General features: G+C 40.4%; 1 protein-coding gene across 9 annotated transcripts in view; it reads left to right on the forward strand.

Moving 5' to 3' along the window:
• The window catches only part of PARD3B (par-3 family cell polarity regulator beta), a 665,445-nt gene that overhangs the window by 106,531 nt on the left and 540,266 nt on the right, over nucleotides 1–18,648 (forward strand). For 3 of the 9 annotated variants that reach the window (XM_045032217.1, XM_045032218.1, XM_045032219.1), the window contains exon 1: nucleotides 16,809–16,886. The exons of the other annotated variants lie outside the window; for them this stretch is intronic. The gene's annotated coding sequence lies outside the window, so the exon portion shown is untranslated. Of the gene's footprint in view, nucleotides 1–16,808; nucleotides 16,887–18,648 lie in introns of those variants that run through there. 9 annotated transcript variants of the gene reach the window in all.

An 18,648-nucleotide genomic window follows, 5' to 3' on the forward strand; every position in this document is an offset into this window, starting at 1 on the left:
TTTTTTGCCATTTTTTGATTACATAGTAAAGAACAGTCTATAGCAGTATTCCCAGACTTTTCAGTCCTTTTAACCTGTCTCTAACAAATATAACCATACTGTAACATGTCTAATATTAGGAATAGATACACTGATTATTTTGTATCACAATATTGTTGTAGTTGAGTTATTACAATATAATAAATTCTTTAGACCAGCGGGTTCTCAACTGGGGGGGGGGCACCGAGCAGGTTTCAGAGAGTCTATCAAGCATGCCGACCCTGGCTTTTATATACAGAAAAACAGGTGTTATGGAGTTTTTATAACATGTTGGTGGGGGGCTCAGAAAGAAGAAGGTTGAGAACCCCCACTTTAGATTATATCATCAGTTCTTCTGATTATCAGGTTATTTAAGTGATGCACATGTTTGTTTATTGCAGAAACCCTAAGCATTTTCCCTATGTAAGTCAATAGCAACAAGTTTTTCGCCTTCCTCTGCAGCATGGGGCACGGGTCACTTGCTGGAGGATTCTCTGCAGCTTGAGGTCTTCAAACCACAATTTGAGGACTTCAGTAACTCAGACATAGGTTAGGGATTTGTTACAGAAGTGGATGGGTGAGATTCTGTGGCCTGCACTGTGCGGGAGGTCAGACTAGATGATCATAATGGTCCCTTCTGACCTTAAAGTCTATGAGTCTAACTTTTCTCTAGCAGTAAGAGACTTTTTACATTTTTAAATTTTGGGTTCCACAGAGTAGGAAGCTTCATTGTGTTTCCACAGTTGGCACACTTTGCCTGGTTAACTTTGGTAATATGGGCCTAATCAGAGGTCGCTTTTCTAGTCTCAAGTCTCAGAGAGAATTCCTGACTCTTGTTGGCATTTTGGCCCAAAATGTGATTATGCTGAAATGCTGGCAAGCTGCTTGAAATTTACTTCCCCATCCTCTGCAGAGGAGTCAAAGATGTTTCATAAAAACCTAAAGGAGAATAAGCCAGATAATTCCCACTGTGCAAATGCTAACTGATAACATTTGATCTGCACATAACTAATTTCATCCTTCCAGCCAATTCATCTAATCTTTAGAAGTTACCCGTTTAAAAGAAAAGGTCTCTCAATTACTGCTCCTAATAGAGATTTGATTTTAGCTGTAGATCTGTAATAGAGGTCAACACCACATCTTCAGATACTTTGGATCAAACAGCTGGGTAGCTCTTTAAAGGAATTATAAAGGAGTTAGTCTTGCGTGGTGCTGTCTACCAACTATGCCTCACTATTGCTTTTATTGAACGAATTGCTGTACTCCTCTCTCTTCCACACAAGTCTCCCCGTGAGGCAAGAAGTTCTCTGGCTTACTAGACATGGGATCCACACACATGCGTTCTGAGACACTCATAAGTCAAAAAAGAACTGAAACTTTAGCTTATTTAAGCATATATTGGATTATATTATAAACAAATTAGCTTTCAACCTCAAAAGCAATTTTTGCCTAATGATAGATAAAAGCTCTGAGATCCTGTTTTATTTTCCTTTTTTATTTTTGCTGTTTAATTTGATTCATGTGTCAATAGTACAGTATAAAGAACCGTAAGATATAAATCACCAGTTTGTACTATAATGATTTACAGTTCACAGAAGCAATTTGTAAGTATTCTGTATTTAGTTTTTGTGAGCTTAAGAAAATCCACAACAAATATCAAATGGTGCAGGAGAGTACTGTTTTAAATAGAAAAGCAGAAAGAATCTTGTTTCGTTGTTTTCTCATTAAACCTTTTTCTGGCCTCAAGTCCATGTCTTAGCACTTTGTGCAAAATTACTTTGATGTTTTAGCTGTCTCTGAAGTGTCTCTTTCATATATCTTTAGGAAAGTCCTTCTTTTCATTCTCTTCCTAAAGTAGTTGGCCTATGAATTGCTCTTTGTGTGTGTGTGCCCCACCAAAATGTTACATGAAACTTCATTCATAACTTGTGATACATGGATCTGTCACAGTTCAGCGTAACTGTCTTGTATTCCCTCTCTATAGTCCAGCAAGGGCACTCACTCTAGGCTTCTGGCTCCCCAGCCGTTGCCTATCTTTGGTGGAGACATATGTTTCGCTCCCTTCCCAGGCTGCACAGTACCCTGACTATACTTTGCTATCCCCAGCAAAAGACCGGCTGCCAACGCAGGCTTCTTTGGCTTCTCTTCAGAGATAGTATCAGAGGGGTAGCCGTGTTAGTCTGGTTCTGTAGAAGCAGCAAAGAATCCTGTGGCACCTTATAGACTAACAGACGTTTTGCAGCATGAGCTTTCGTGGGTGAATACCCACTTCTTCGGAGGCAAGTCCTTGCCTCCGAAGAAGTGGGTATTCACCCACGAAAGCTCATGCTGCAAAACGTCTGTTAGTCTATAAGGTGCCACAGGATTCTTTGCTGCTTCTTCAGAGATAGTACACTGTGTAATTGCCGCAAGTGTAAGTTACCACGCAGATCGTTCTAAGCAAGACCATTTTATTCTCAAGGAGAAAGCATTACAGAAAAAAAATATTAAATACAATAAAAGAACCTAAACACATGCTAATAAGTTTACTAGAGATTTCTCTGACACCAACATGGGCTCTGGCAGGTGAGGAGCAGTCCTTCAAAACTCATCCCAGGGTTTCCTGTAGCTTCAAGTTCATAACACCCTTTACTCAGAAGAACAACACCGGTGACTGAGGACTTGTCTACACTACCAAGTTTTGTCGCCAAAACTGCCATTTGTCAACCCAAATAATGAGTGAGTACACACTCACTTTTGTGACTTTTGTTGGGGAAATGCCTGGTTTGGGCGACAAAATACATCCATCCTCAGGAAAGATTTTTGACTTTTTCGTCTATGTTTTTGTCGAGAAAGTGGCAAGTGTAGAAAACACACTTTATTTCGTCACTTTATTTGGCCTCCAGCAGGTGTCCCACAATACCCATCCTGACCACTCTAGTCAGCAATTTGAACTCCACTGTTCTGCAGCCAGCTAAACAACCATCCACTCCTCCCCCTTAGAAGTCCTAGGAATTTTTGAAATTCCATTTCCTGTTTGCTCTGCGTGGAAAGGCCTCATCGCATCTTTCCAGGTGGCCATGGCAGGTTATTGCAGCAAACGCTCTCCCGCTTGGACCACTGCAGAGCTGTTGGATCTGCTCAGTATAGGGGGAGAGGAAGACTGCGCAGTCCCAGCTGCGCTTGAGCCGTAGGAATTGGGATACCTATGGGCAGATTTCTCGAGGCTTGTGCGAAAAGGGCTATGATTGGGACACACTGCAGTGCAGAGTGAAGATTAAGGAGCTGAGGCAGGCGTACCATAAAGCGAGGGAGGCAAACCGTCACTCAGGTGCTTCACCTAAGACCTGCCGGTTCTATAAGGAGGTGGATGCTGTCCTCAGTGGTGACCCCACTTCTGTCGCCAAGAGCCCCGTGGATACTTTGGAGGGTATGGAGGAAGCAGAAAGAGGACCTAACCCGGAGGATGAAGTTATTGATGAAGAGGTGGAGTTAGAGGAGACGTGCAGCTCCTGGTGGGGTTGCCCGGTGGGACAGGCAGCCAGGAACTGCTCTTCACTCCAGAGGTGTCTAGCCAGCCTCAGCAGTTGCTCTCCAGCAAGCAAGAAGCAGGAGAGGAGACTCCTGGTAAGTGGCTGTGGCATCTGTAATGTGGAGGTGGGTTCAGGGTACAGAAATGTACAAAGCTGGCTGTGTTTCTGTGAGCTGGACATTTCCTTGCATAGCTTGTTGATGCACGCCGAGATCTCACGGGAATCCTCCAGAGAGATCTCCAGGAAAGTTTCCTGGAGGTACTCGGTAATCCTCTGCCGAAGGTTCCTTGGCAGAGCAGCTTTGTTCCTTCACCCATTGTAGGAAACTTTCCTGCACCATTCGGCAATCACTTGTGCAGGGACCAAAATGGTACGTAGGCGAGCAGTGTAGGGAGCAGGGCAGAAACCACGAGCATGGAGTCGATGTACCTTCATTTTCCTGCTTACCCTTAGCACTGAGTTGTCTGCTAGAATTACCCCCGCCTGTGGAAAACTTTGGGAGAATTTTAGAATTTGTTCCCTAGAATGCTGCCCCACTACACTTGCAAAGAGAGTGTGCTCTTTTTTCCCTTTACCCTGTCAACACTCATCATGCTTTGGGTATTCGCAGAGATGTGTGCCTGGCTAGGGTTAGTGAGAAAGTGATGGCAATATTACAAAAGGTGTATTTAACTGAAATGTTTCAATGCTGTGGATGAAATTTAACAATCCCACTTCTGTGCATTGTCCCCTGTGCTTCACCAGATGTGGCATTCTGGAACACCCCTCATACCCTGGCAGAGTGTATCCACCAGATAAAGAAGTTCCCAAGATGCAGCAAAGAACACATGTTCCGGGAGGTACTGCATGCTCCAATGCAGAAAAAAGGGAAGGAGTGAGTGCTGGGAAGCCAAATGACCAGACAGGAAAGAGAATCCCACATTTAAAGATGCTACTGAGTGGATGATTAAAGTAATGGAGGAGCAAGCACAGATGCTGAAGTCCTTAATAATGCTGCAGACTGAGCAGATCAGTGCTCAACCTCCACTGCAGCACATTCAGAACTCTTTTTTCTAGCCGCCCCCCCATGTCCCCCCAACGCCTCCTGCACATTCCTTTCATCCTTTCACTTTCCGGAACTTCTCAGTTTCCCCTTCACTCCACTCCCGTGGACAGCTTTCAGAATGACAGCTGGACCTACATGCAGCTGTGACAGTCTGCCCTTCCCTGGGTTTCTCCTTTCCCGCCAAGCATCTGTGTGTGTGTGTGTGTGTGTGTGCTGTTTCTTGTGCAATAAAAGCAAACTTTTATAATAGTAAATCTTTTTTTTTTCTACAGGGTGAGTTTGCAGGCACTGTCAATACATGCACAGGCATTTTAATCACTTTTACAGGAATATAAGGCCCCAAATGTCACCACTGCCCCCTAGGAAAATTACATGGAATGTAACATTAAAGTGACTCAGACAGAAATGTATGTTACTGTTGGTCATTGTCAAAGTGCTGCCTCAAAGCCTCCCTGATTCGTATAGGTCCCCTGTGGGCTCTCTGACCGCTTCACAGAGATTATGCAATGTACAACATGTGGCTGTGACATAGGAATATTCTCCCCAGTGAGGTCCAGCCTGCCATAAAGGCATCGCCTTTAATCTGCTGAAGGCACATTCAACTGTCATCCAGCACCTACTGAGCCTGATGTTGAACCACTCCTTACTGCTGTCCTGGTGTCTGGTGTAAGGTTTCATAAGCCACGGCTGTGAGAGGTATGCAGGATCCCTCAGGATCACTATGGGCATTTCAACAACCCCCACTGTAATCTTCTGGTTAGGAAAGAAAGTGCCTGCTTGCAGCTTTTTGTACAGGCCGGTGTTCCTGAAGATGTGTGCATCATTCACTGACATCAGCACGGGGTGGTCTGGGAAGGTGCAATGTCCACGGTGATCCACAAGTGCCTGCAACACCATGGAGAAGTACCCCTTCCTGTTTGTCGTCCATCGCAAGATGGTCTGGTGCCAAAATTGGAATGTGTGCGCCATCTCTTGCCCCTCTACACTTATGGAAAACCATTTCTGCAAAGTTGTCCACTATTTCATGCACATTTCCCAGAGTCACTGTCCTTCGTAGCAGGATGTGATTTATTGCCCTGCACACCTGCATTAATGCTGCCCCAACGATTGACTTCCCCACTCCAAATTGATTCGCGACTGACAGGTAGCAGTCTGGAGTTGCCAACTTCCATACAGCAATTTCCACATGCTTCTTTACCGAGAGGGCAGCTCTCATTCTGGTGTTCTTGCGCTGCAGGTCTGGGGTGAACTCGGTGCACGATTCCAGGGAGGTGGCTTTCCGGAAGTTCTGTAGCCACTGTTCGTCATCCCACACCTGCACGATATGATCCCACCATTCAGTGCTTGTTTCATGAGCCCAGAAACAACAGTCTATCCTATGCACCTGCTCTGTGAATGCCAAAAGCAATCTAAAGTTGCTCCTATCCATGTCATGTAGAATGTCGGGCACCTGTGAGTCTTCCTCAGTTAGAGACTTCACAATTAACTGCATTGCCATCTGCGATGGCTTCATGACAGTTAACGAGCATAGGAGAGCTGTGCAGTATCCATCCCTTCTCATGAAAATGCCGGGGTGCACAGCAAAGAAGGGCCGTTGGAAAAAATGCCACGAAAGAAAGCCGGAAGCCCATAGAGTGCTGGGACAGAAAGCAAAGCATCACGGGACATTTAGCACTTTCCCAAGACGCGCCGCCATCTCCTCCGTCATTCCACAATACCTAGCGACCGAAGGACTGGGATAGGTACCCACAGTACATTTCTCACAATGTCGATGATGGTGCCCCCACTGTGGACATGATCTGCTGACGGGGCAAGTGTGAATACGAAATTGTGATTTTTATTATGCCGACTTCTTGGTGTCCACATCACTTTGACACAAAGTGTAGACATGGTCTGAGAGTCATTTGTCCTATTTGGGCTGTTGAAGAGACCTTGAATAGGTAATTATCCAAACAATGGTTTTCTGCTCAAGGGGCAGCTTTAAAAAGATGGATTTGGAGAGGAGTCATTTGCATTCCCTCACCAAGTATTTCATAGGAAATCTACTTCACACGTATTGTCCCAAAAGGTCTACTGAAGTCCCTAATGCTAACACAGAGATTGCATTAATATGGTCTTCCACCTAAAAAATATTTGATACAATCCCACAAGAGTATATAACCATTTGTATTTTTAACACAGTCTACTCCTAAAATACTTAATTTAGTAAAGTTTCACTTAATTCCATAAGGTTTGTCCAGATTATTGCAGGATATTTGTCTCATCTGTCACATCTACTTCTAAAGGGAAAAACTGAGTATGAATTTGTTCCATACCAATCCTCTTGCAGTGTTGTTAACTAGAAAGAATTTCCATAACCAAGGTTTATAAATATTTTATTTCAATAGGTTAATTTGTTTAGTTTTATAGCACTATTCATAATATTATATATGCCTTCCATCTTCTAATGGGATTGCTTCGTTGTTGGTTTAAAAATCCACTGAGCTTGTTCTGAAGCGTGGAAATATTTTCCATATTTGCACCAATTTTAGGACTACTTAAACCAGGAAAAAGGCTTGCCTCTTAGCTAAATATCATCAAACTCTTTGACGTATTTAGACTGACTTCATGGGCATTCTGTGTAGTGGGCTCATTTAGTGTGTATATATCTATTTTATTCCCCAGTTGTATGGAAAGTGAAAGTTAGTTTCTTGCTTCAAATGTATTTTTTTGGCCAGTGATATTTCAACTTTCACTTGGAAATATTGTGCCAGTGTTGTATATTTAGTAGGGTTTTGGAGTACAATATCTGTACATAGGAAAAATGGGTGGGGGGGGAAGATGTTATCTTGCCTCCTCTTGGTTCTCCATCACAAGTGAATCTTTTCTATCAGTGAGAAGTCAGGAGGCCATGCTGCAAGCAGTCTTTTCTCTTCTCCCCCCTGCCCCTGAGCTGTTGGGCTGCAAAACACTGGTAATTTCAAAATTACAGCAATGACAACTGATCTTTTCCTTTTTGCCTCCCATTGCTGTTGAAAATAAAAGGAACAGCCCTGAAGAAATAATGTGTGGTATTTACTTGTCCAAGAGGGAGTGGGAGGTGGAAGGAACACTGTTGGCAGTCATCCTCAGGCAGTAAAATAATAATGGAAGACATAGCTCAGTGTCTTTAAAAACCTGGTCAAGGATGAATACATCTCTGTGCCTGCACAATAGGTATTTAAGTTAGACTATGTTTCACCAGGCCATTGAAAATCTGTTGCGGTATCTGTTGTGCAAGACCTATGAAACTAGGTGTAATTTAAACAATTTAGAGATGACTGAATGGTGCTACTGTAGTTATAGCTTGTGTAGGCAACAAATGATGAATTAGGAAGGTGTGATTATTTGCATAACTGTGAACTTGTATATAAAATACAAAAAATAGAAAGGTACATAATTTATAGAATACTGCATTGTAGATATATGTCCAGAGCTTTGTAGAACACTTAAGAATTTGAAGTCTCCATTCAGAAGAATTTTTAGTATAGCCTGTACAAATATAAAAGACCAACATTTCAGATATCAGATTGGAGAAACAAAGATGGCGAGAATAAACATTACTGGAATCTTAGAATTTTTTCCATATTACTTTTAGGTAGTAATTGTAGACTTTTTCTTCTTCTGGACTAGCAAAATAGAAATACTGTATTGAATGGCATTTGAATACTTAATATTTGCTTTATATATTTCTGTAGACAATAATAAAGGAACAGGCAGGCTTATCTACAAAATGAGCAACTTAACATTAGAAATAGAATACTATCTAGATCTGTGTATGTGTGTAATGTGTTCTTAATGTAATCAGACAATAAAATGTCGTCTGTGTCTAGATTTCAGAGCCTCTGTATATCAGGTTTCATAATTTTATACTTCATTGTCATTGCCTTATTTTGCTTTGCAAACTAACAAAGACTAATGATACTGATACATTTCTGTGGCCAAATTCCGGCCTTCGCAGGCTTTGAGATGCTGCTAGGTATATGTTAATGATACAAACCCAACATTAATATGGGCAAGGTAGGTGAGGTAACAGCTTTCCGTGAGAGAGACAAGTTTTTGAACCACACAGAGCTCTTCTTCAGGTCTGGGAAAGGAACTCCCAACCGCATCACAGTAAAATGCAAGGTGGAACAGATTGTTTAGCATAAATTGTTAGTACATACTGTAAGGGACAGAGTGGCCCATTAACACCTCTGCTATCAGAAGAGAAAAAGAGGGGGTTAGTGGATTACAGATTGTTCATAATAAACCGTAAATCCAGTATCACTACTTCAATCCATGATTTTTGGTGTCTAGCAGAGTAATGAATTTAAGATTCCATGCTCACCTTTTGAAAGTGTTGTGCAAGTTTCTTTGAGGATGAGGACGGATAGGTCAGATACAGAGTGATCGCTTTGCAAAATGGGCATGCATTTGGTTCCATGTGCAGATTATTTTAACCACGGGCAAGAAGAAATCTGGGTGAGAGATTGGTCTTGGGTTTGAACTAAAGCTGCCCCTGGGCTGTGCCTAGAATGCACTCTGCAGCTCTAGCCGCAGAAGACCAAAGAGGCAGACGGTGGGGAAACCCAGAGAGGGGTTGCAACAGCTTTATCCCACTTGGCTGCCTCTCTTAATGTGTACATGGAAGAGCAGCTTGTACATAAAGAAAATTGGTGGCTAAATTTAAAACACGAATTCTCTGAAACCTAGTTTAAATTCAACTCTGTTTTTCTGTTGGGAAGTTTGTTTTAATAACCATAAAATATTAATGTAACTTCCAGTAAGATGCCCCAGAATTTTGGAAAATTGTAGGTAAATTTGTGTTAGTGAAACATAGTATTGTTTAAAAAAAAAAATCTTTACAGTGCTCCTGCTGAGGGGTGTGGTTGCTTTTGTGCCTCTCTTTTTTTATTACACGAATCTGTATGATGGTTTTGTCTCATACTAACGCACATAATCTGCTATTGAAAAGCATCAGTAATGATTTTTCCACTTTTTGCACCGGGCTATTTTTAAAAACAGTTCCTTTTAAAAAAAAAAAAAAATCTGCTGTACAATTTTGGCAAACAGCATGAGCCCTGCATTTGATAACAAAGAAGTAGCAGATTGTAATGTTTTTGTTGGGGGAAGAAAAAAGTGCAATCAAAAAAAGAATTGAAATGATATAAATTAGCTTTATTGTTCAGCAAATTGCAAGAGTTAGGTAGGAATTGTAGATAAGAATAGCCCTTATCCCTCTTAAGGATCACCAGAGACGTATGTGCATGCATGAGAAAACCAAGCCTTTGTTAGTGTCCTTTCTGAAATGGCTATTAAAATAATTACAGTAATTTATAGATTTTTTTTTTCCAATTTAAAATGAGTTCCATTTTTCTCATCCTTTGTCTTGATTTCCTGTTTCTGTGGTAGCAGTTGGGTAGCCTTTGAATTATCTGTACCCATTGCGAATTAGGTGTGGTATGTAAAGAACTATAATGTTTTGTGGAGATTGGAGAGGTAGTTTTGTCAGCTTTACTATCAGGAAGACTTCGTAATAAGAATTTTAATGTACAATACTGTGGCTTAATGTTTAATTATAGTTTGTCATGGGACCATTTAAAATTGCTGTTTTGATTTTAAAAGACATATTTTAAGATGCCTTTAAAAAAAAAAAGCAAACCTGTTCACAGTTTAAAAACAGATTTTGCTATTATCCTTTGTTGCTTTTTATCATTTTAATGTTGTATGGGTATCAGACTAGCATTACTTAATGTGCAAGGCTTCTCTCTCTCTCTCTCTCTCTCTCTCTCTCTCTCGTATATAAAATGCTCTTAAGGCAGATTCTGTTAACATAATTTTTTTTACCTAGCATGCTAATCTGAGAACATTCTGATTTTTTTTTTTCATTACACAAACTCAAGCCTTTTAGATTGACTCTTGAAGCTATATTTGTTAAATGGACAGCTTACCAAGCATTTGGACTAGGAAGAAATACTTTTTCCAAACATAATATAAAAACATCTTAAAAGAGATGATAGCATATAGCGAGTGATGTAGGGGTGTGTGGTGGTTGATCAGCCATTTGCATTACTGATTAGTATGTTTAATGTATTGGACATAGTGTTGTTTTCTCCTAACCTTAGAGGCATATATGTTGCTTTTTAAAATTTCATGAAATACCGTATTATCGGTATTTTAAGTTTGCAACAGAGACAATGGCATCACTGATTTACAGTAAGCTTTTAGTTTTATACGGAGGAGTTTAAGGTAAAATAACTTCTGTTGTTGTCTTTGGATCATTGCGGCCACAGTGTGGAAGGGTGGCTTGCCCTTAAAGCAGGGGTGGACAAACTTTTTGACCCGAGGGCCATATCTGGGTATGGAAATTGTACGGTGGGCCACGAATACTCATGAAATTGGAGGTTGGGGGGGGGGGGTGAGGGCTGCAGCTGGGGTGCGGGCTCTGGGGTGCAGGAGGGTGGAAGCGAGAGGTTTGGAGGGCGGAAGGGGGATCAGGGCTGGGGCAAGGAGGTTGGGGCACGGGAGGGGTCAGGGGTGCAGGCTCCGGGCAGTGCTTATCTTAAGCAGCTCCCAGAAGCAGCGCAGGGACACAGCATGCTCGGGGGAGGAGGTGAAATGGGGCAGGAAGAGGTGGGGCGGGGTGGAGCAGGGGTGTGGCCTTATGGGAAGAGGTGGAATGGGGGCAGGGCCTGGGGCAGAGCCAGAAATTGAGCACCCCCCATCACAATGGAAAGTCGGCACCTGTGACTGCAAAACTCTCCTGGCAGGGAGGCCTCGAAAAGACCTTGCTTCCTAAGGGGAGGAGGAAGAGAAAACTTGTGTGGAATTAGGAATGGACTTTGTTTTGGGACTTTGAGTTTTTTATTTGCAGTTTATTTTATATTAATAAACCTAGTCACAAAGGTGGGTTATTTTTGACCAAGAAAATGCTTGAAGGAATAGTTTTATTTGAACAGTCCAAGAGGAGAAACTGAGGCAGGCTGCCTGTCTCATGACCTCAGGCTACAAGGAGGTGCACAGGAGACATTAGCCCTGTTACAGCGAGCATAGCTGGCAGGATCCTACAGACCTCCTCCCACCGAGGAGGGAAATTGAAAGTGTGGGACTTGTCAGATGCACAGAATGGAGGAAGCTGGCCACTTGTTGGCTGGCCAGCAGCAATAGACATCAGCAGTTCTTCTGTGGAATGGAAGGTGCAGTTGGCCATGCAGCAGAAAGTACAGACAGCAGGGTTAAGGGGCCCTGAAAAGGGGAGAAATTTGGTAGTAGGGCACCGCACAGGGACCTCTGACTATGAGGGAATGCTCAGGAGTTGGCCACCCCAGTTACACACAGTAACCATGTTCACTGTTTTTTCACTTAGTCCTGTCGGACAAGCATAATTCATAGGCAAAGCCAACTTGCTTTTTGATCCCAAAAGGTTAAGAAATGAATTATATTTAACTATTTTGGTTTCAAAGTTAGTGCAGTGTTAACGTTAACATTTGTTTCCAGTGGCTTCAATTTCTTGATTGACTCCCAAGTTTCTGTTAGGAAGCAAATGGAGATTTTTAAAAGCATGGCTTTAATTTTGTGTCTAAAATATTCTTACATCTATTCTAATTGAAGTGGCCTGCTTCAGTGTTTTGTTTAATTTCATTTCAGTTTATTAAAAGTGCCTTTTTGAAGCTTCCTGCTGTATGTTCTGAAAAAAAAAGGACTCATTCAGTGTTAATACTTTTGTCAACTAGATTACCAAGCTTTACTCTCACTATCCTGCTTTGTGGCAATGTAGCGAGCATTGTGATGCTGTATTCAATATATTTAATTTGAAATTAGGCTGTGGGGTTACATTAAATGTTTTCTTTAACTCCTACTTGAGCCTGGATTTTTGTTCCCTCTCTCCAAACACTAAATATAATTTGGAGGAAGCTTTGGTGGGTAGAAATCCTCAAACTGGATAGGGGTTGTATTTAAAATATATTCTAGATCAGGAGGCCTCAACCTTTTTCTTTCTGAGGCCCCCCCAACATGCTACAAAAACTCCCTGGTCCACCTGTGCCACAATAACTAGTTTGTTTGTTTTTTGCATATAAAAGCCAGGGTTGGTGTTAGGGGGTAGTAAGCAGGGCAATTGCCTGGTGCCTCTGCTACAGGGCCAACGAAAGTATGTTGCTAAGGGCCCTGGGCTTCAGCTCCATGTGGTGGGACTTCAGCTTTTTGCCCTGGGCCCCAGCAAGTCTAACATTGGCCCTGCTTGATGGACCCCCCTGAAACCTGCTTGCGGGCCCCCAGGGAGCCCCGGACTCCTGTTTGAAAACCACTGTTCTAGATTATTTGGATGGGTCAAGTGGTTAGTAATGCAATACAGTATAGGAAATCTTTCATCTCCAAGTCATCAATTCAAATCCAAACCTGATCTGTAGTGACCAAAAGTATTGTAATTACCATTTGATGTCTGTTGGTGCCATTGTGTGACATAGGTTCCTTGTAGACAGGTTTCCATATAACACATATTTGGCTTTTTTTTTTCTTGTAAAGTTATTGTTTTTGGTTTGGTAGATTTGTAGAGAAGGCAAGGGTTGAACTGACCCGCATCCAGGCCAATCTACTGTCCCTCTTCAGGGTGAGGCACATTAGTGAGCAGCTGGGAAGCTTTCATTCCCTTACCCTGTGACCGGGGTTTTGGGGGCGGGATGCTGAGGTTGCTCAGTTAGGAAAAACTGCGAAGAATGGGGCAGACAATCCCCAAAACTGGTGGTTATTCTAATACTTAGATCTACCAAACTAGCAACAGAACAGCTTCGCCAGAACACAGCTCCCTTAAAGCAAATCAGCCTTGGGCTTTCACCCAGACACCCAAGTCAGATATGATGGGGATTATTGAAAATCTTGTTCATCATATTAAAAGTTCTACCAATCCTAAAGGATCGGACACATTACCTCCCAGGTCAATGAATACCTCAGATCTGCTGAAGTTTCATCAGGAGTCACAAGACTGTGGTCTCCAGTTACACCCTGGACTGCCCTGTTACAGAATATTTGGACATTAGACTATAATCTATGGACTAATTCTAAAAGAACTCTATGCAATTCTAAAGCTCACCATCTCTACTGTGAAACTGACCTGAGGACTGTATTCATGTCTGTATATATAATCATCTTTTAACCAGTACTCTCTCTTCTTTTTTAAAATAAATTTTATTTTAGTTAATACAAATTGGCTGTAAGAGTAAGGAAGATCTGAAGCATTCATTGACCCGAGAGGTAATGTGTCCGATCCTTTTGGGATTGGTAGAACTTTTAATATGATAAACAATATTTTCAATAATCCCCATCATATTTGACTTGGGGGGTCTGGGTGGAAGCCGAAGGCTGGATTGCTTTGCTACACCTGTCTTATGGATAAATGGGGTGGGGTGAGGGTGTGCTTCACTTTTTCATGCTGAAAATCAGGTCACCTTTAAAAGTGCTGAAATCAATGTTGATTTAAATATGATGAAAATGATACATTAACCAAACATTTTTTTTCACGGAAAGTTGTCTTTTCCCCTTCTGCTTTCCTCTCCCCTCCCTCATACTTGTTATGGACTTTGAAGAGTTTCTTCCAGAGGCTGTGTGCAGTACGTTTGGATAACTTTTAGATCCCCCTGAGAAAGAGACGTCTCTTCTGTCCCTTTTGAGCCTCCACCTGGAAGTGCATTTATAGCCTCAGACAAGAGCTCTCTTTGCTGGTAAGAACCTCTGGTTGAACCCAGAGCCTTTGATTGTAGAGTTAGGGTAGGAAGGTTAAGAGTAATTTAAGGCATTTGAGGGGACCCTGGGAAGGTGCAGATTGTGTGCCTACGTAATACATGTTTGGGAAGATCGAGGCAGTCAGATATTTCTGAAATGTGTTTTACAACTCTTAAGAATTCCAACCCATCTTTTTTCCTTTTGCCAGAGCGTCATTGCTTACTTTTCACTTTTCATGGTTTTTTTCCTCCTTAGCGAATATCTGGCACAGCTGATGTAGGAATGTACTAATATTAATCATTTTCAAGTGTTGTGCTTCCTTTTGTGACGTGTTATGCATGTGTGCAAAATGGAGTATATTTTGTTGAAAATATTGAATGTAAACTATAAAAATAATAAGTCATTGAATTAAATGGCATGTGGTATAAAAAGCAACATTCTTAAAGTCTCAGTAAAGAAAATAATCAATTAGTGCTAAAAAATTAATATATCCTACGTGGATAAAACACTAGCGTTTACTCCCAAAATCTTTGATTCATGTCCACATCTGGAGTATATCTGATCTTAAATTTTATATTTTCCATTAGTCAGGTGGTTTTGGTCAGAAAGTGTCATGTGTTCAGCACATTTGCTATTTTCTGTTTGGAAGGTCCGTGAAGAGATGGCATGGCATGGAGACGAAAACATCCTTTTATGCTATGTTTTGAGGGTGGAAGAGTGTCGGAAAGGGAAAGAGGGCAGGGCTGAGGTGTCTTTCCAGAACAGGATTATGGTAATTGGTTGGACAGTGTTGTGGGGGGAAAAGGATGTACTGGGTCTGCCTGCTGCATACACTAGTTGGCGTGTGCATAAGCTGAGACTTTAAATTCCCTGTGTTGCCAGAACCCAAAGATACATTTATATTTGTATTGACTATTTGAGGACCTGTGTTTAAAAATTTAGATCTATTTGTGTTCTCTACCCCTCCAACAAGTGTTCTGTGCATTGTGGGATTCAGTGCTTTACTTCCTGCTAAGAATTTGAGGTCTTAGCCTAATTAATCATTAAATGTTGTCAGTCTATCATGATGTGGTTAATTATGAGCGAGACTGCATGCATTTTAGATAGTCATGACCCTTTCATGAGTAACTATAGAAACCTAAGCAACCATAGTTATTAGCTAAAATTATGGAATTTAAAAGCATTTCAGCCTGTCAGTGGCTAAAAATTTGCGAGTCTGAAATAATGAAGAAAAGCTTTTTAAAAACTCCATAATTTTGGCTCATTTATTTTTTAAACAGTGAAGTTACCAAGAGATGTTTCTGTTGTAGTTTATAGATTTAGCTTTATAAGGTCTCCCTGTCGTGTCTTTCTGAGGCATTACAAAATACTTGTGTGAATTGTTGGAGAGTACCAAACAGCACAAGCTTCAGGCTCAGCAGCAGATTCCCAGTTCCTGGAATTACCCAAATAGTAACTGAAAGCCTTTTATAAGTTCCTGAAACTTATAGGGTAGGAGGAAAGATGCCTTTAAAAAAAATGTATTACATAGTAAATATGGTGGCTGGAACCTTGTAAAAAGCTGCAAGCAACTGTCTTCTTCTAGTGAATATAAAGGTGTCTATCCAGAATAAATCGGGAGCTGTGGGAGAAGCTGGCCTGGCCTCTTGAAACTGCATGTGTCTGAAGAGGAGAACCGGGGCTTGGGGGGGGGGGGGAAGGGGAGGCTAATTGTCAGTTTTCTCCCTATGAAGCACTGTCAGCAGATTCTCTGGAGAAGACTTTCTTTACTAGCAGGCCTGCCTGCCAACAAAAGCTCTAAGGAAGATCCTAGTCTACGATAGGTGAGGTGTAAGAAGAACCGGAGCTATAGAGTAACCCTCGTTTACATAGCAGCGTTTCATAGTCAGAGCATAAACGTTTCAGAAAATAAGTGCTTACATTATTGGTGTTCCCTCGGCAGTGATTGGTGGCATTGGGTTTAAGGAATTTATTTTTGCAATAATAGATTCTCTCTAGTTCTTTATAGGCCAGAAACTGTATATTTGATGTGCAGCTTAAACCTAGTTTTTCTTTCCTTTTCAAAGTCCACTTACATTCAGATGAAACATGAAGTGAGAAGTGGAGCATTCTTCTGTGTTTTAGGTACAATAGTATAATACTAGATTATTGATGAGTGTTAATTCTAGTCCCATGGCTTTTATTTTCAATTGATTGTAATGAAACCATAGTAATATACTTACTGTAGGGGTACAATTAAGAAAAAAGAACCGATGCAATTTTTATTTTAAGGTATTGTAATGTTTATAAGGTAATGATTGTAACTAACAATGTAGCATTGTCTGTAAATTACAGTTATTCTTTTCCAGTGTTCTTGATATATAAACTTTTTGTTCAGATTATAAACAAAAACTTTATTTTTTTTAACTGCCAATGCTGGGCTCTGATATTAAGCCATGTTCTTTCTGCTTCTTACATCATCACTAGTAATAAAGATTCTGGAATCAGAATCCAACTGACAATTTGGTTGAGGCAGAATGAAAATCTGCTCCCTTTAAAAAAAAAAAAAATCAATTGTAGTTCTGCAGTGCAAATACGTTGAGTACTAGGTTTCTGTATGAAGTTATTTCTTATATGTAAATGTACATTTAAAAAAAAGTAATTTGCTTAGATAAGAGGAATGTCTGTGAACTTAGTTTCACTAGTCACCATGTTAAAAATGTTGAGCATATTTGTTTTGTTAAACAAAAGCTTGATTTTAGAAGTCAAAATTATAGTGATTGTGGACATCAGAAACTGATATTTTTAGGAATATCTATACACTATGCAATAAGTGTTTTTGGGAGGCCTTTTGTTCTTGTATACAATAACTGTTTTTATTACATTATACAGTTAACTTGCTTTGTAATTCTTTCTTTCAATTCTTCAGTAATAAGTGATATTCTTTAAGATAAGTAGACATATGGTAACTTTTTAAAGCTCACTTAAATCACAAATATTACAAATACACAGTGTTCATGTTTAAATTGTAATATGTACAATGTAATGTGATCCTGGAATAGTGATCAACCTAATTATCTAACAATTTTATTGTTGTAGCATGCTGTAGCTGTAATTCTTTCTTTGTGCCTTATTCTGAATTTCATTTACATTTCTATAAACTTAATAGAACACCATTGAGGTTAATGAAATTCCCCCTTTTAAAGTGAGTGTAGCAGTGAATTTACACATTGCTTATGAACTTGAGAACATTTTATCTGATCGCTAAATTACTTATGAGTTTTTAATTTCTAATTAATGGATCAACTGATGGATAATTATAAGCTTTTTTTTTTGTCTACATGATAACTATCATACCTATAATGCAGGTTATGGAGTAGCTTTAACCTAAAAATGGTTTCCTTATATGGGGAAAGAGGGAGAAATTTCAGGATTTGGACATGGCCTATAAATATATAATTAAACGGTGGAACTCATTGCCATGAGATGTTGGTAAGGCCAAAAATTGAACAAGATTGGGAAAAAATGGGGATTGGACATTGATATGGAAAACAAGTTACAATAATTAATGATAACCAGCTTTGGAAGAAATATTAAACATCATACTTCCTGGTTTAAATGAATCTCTAATTTTGGGGGGGATTAGGAGAAGCCTTAATGGGGGGAGGGGTGAACATTGTGTGTCTGTTTCATGTGGTGCTGACCACTGTTGGAGACAAGATACTGGATGGTAATTCCTGAGTGTCGCTATAGCAGTTAAAAGCTTTAAACTAGGGTCATTCTAACCCAGATTTGTGTACAGTGGTGTGGATTAGGAAATGGGAATATATTGTAACTGCTTTCTTCAGAGAACAAGTAGTACACATTATTTTCAATATTGGCTGTTACTTTAAGTAGTTTTAATCTTGTCACTATGGACATTTTATGAGATCAGGTTTATTTCCTTTATTTTTTTTTAAAAGGTAAATTTTATTAAAAACAAAAAGGAAAAAAGATACCACTGGAATTTAGACTTTTTTGCTAGATTTTAAAAGAGCAATTCCAAAAATTAAGCACCCAAAATAGCTTTCTTGGGGGTTCAGCTTAAAGGTTACAACAAAACAAAAGCATCTGGGGTTAGCACAGAGGAGACCCAAAAGCCAAATAAAGAAATAAACCTGATTGCATTTACCTAAACATTTCTAATTTACTTACGTATTTGGGGGGTTTCAAATAAGTAATTCTAGGTATAATCCGATGATTTCTCATACTTGGCTTAAAGCTTTACAAAGCAGTCCTGCTGCATGTCGCCTCTCTCCGAAGAACAACCACTGACAACAAAGGGGAGTCTTGTTTTCCAATTTTAAAAACTTCTAGCCTTCCCATTGGCTCTTTTGG

The sequence above is a fragment of the Mauremys mutica genome, chromosome 10 (assembly GCF_020497125.1).
Source record: "Mauremys mutica isolate MM-2020 ecotype Southern chromosome 10, ASM2049712v1, whole genome shotgun sequence".
NCBI lineage: Eukaryota > Metazoa > Chordata > Testudines > Geoemydidae > Mauremys > Mauremys mutica.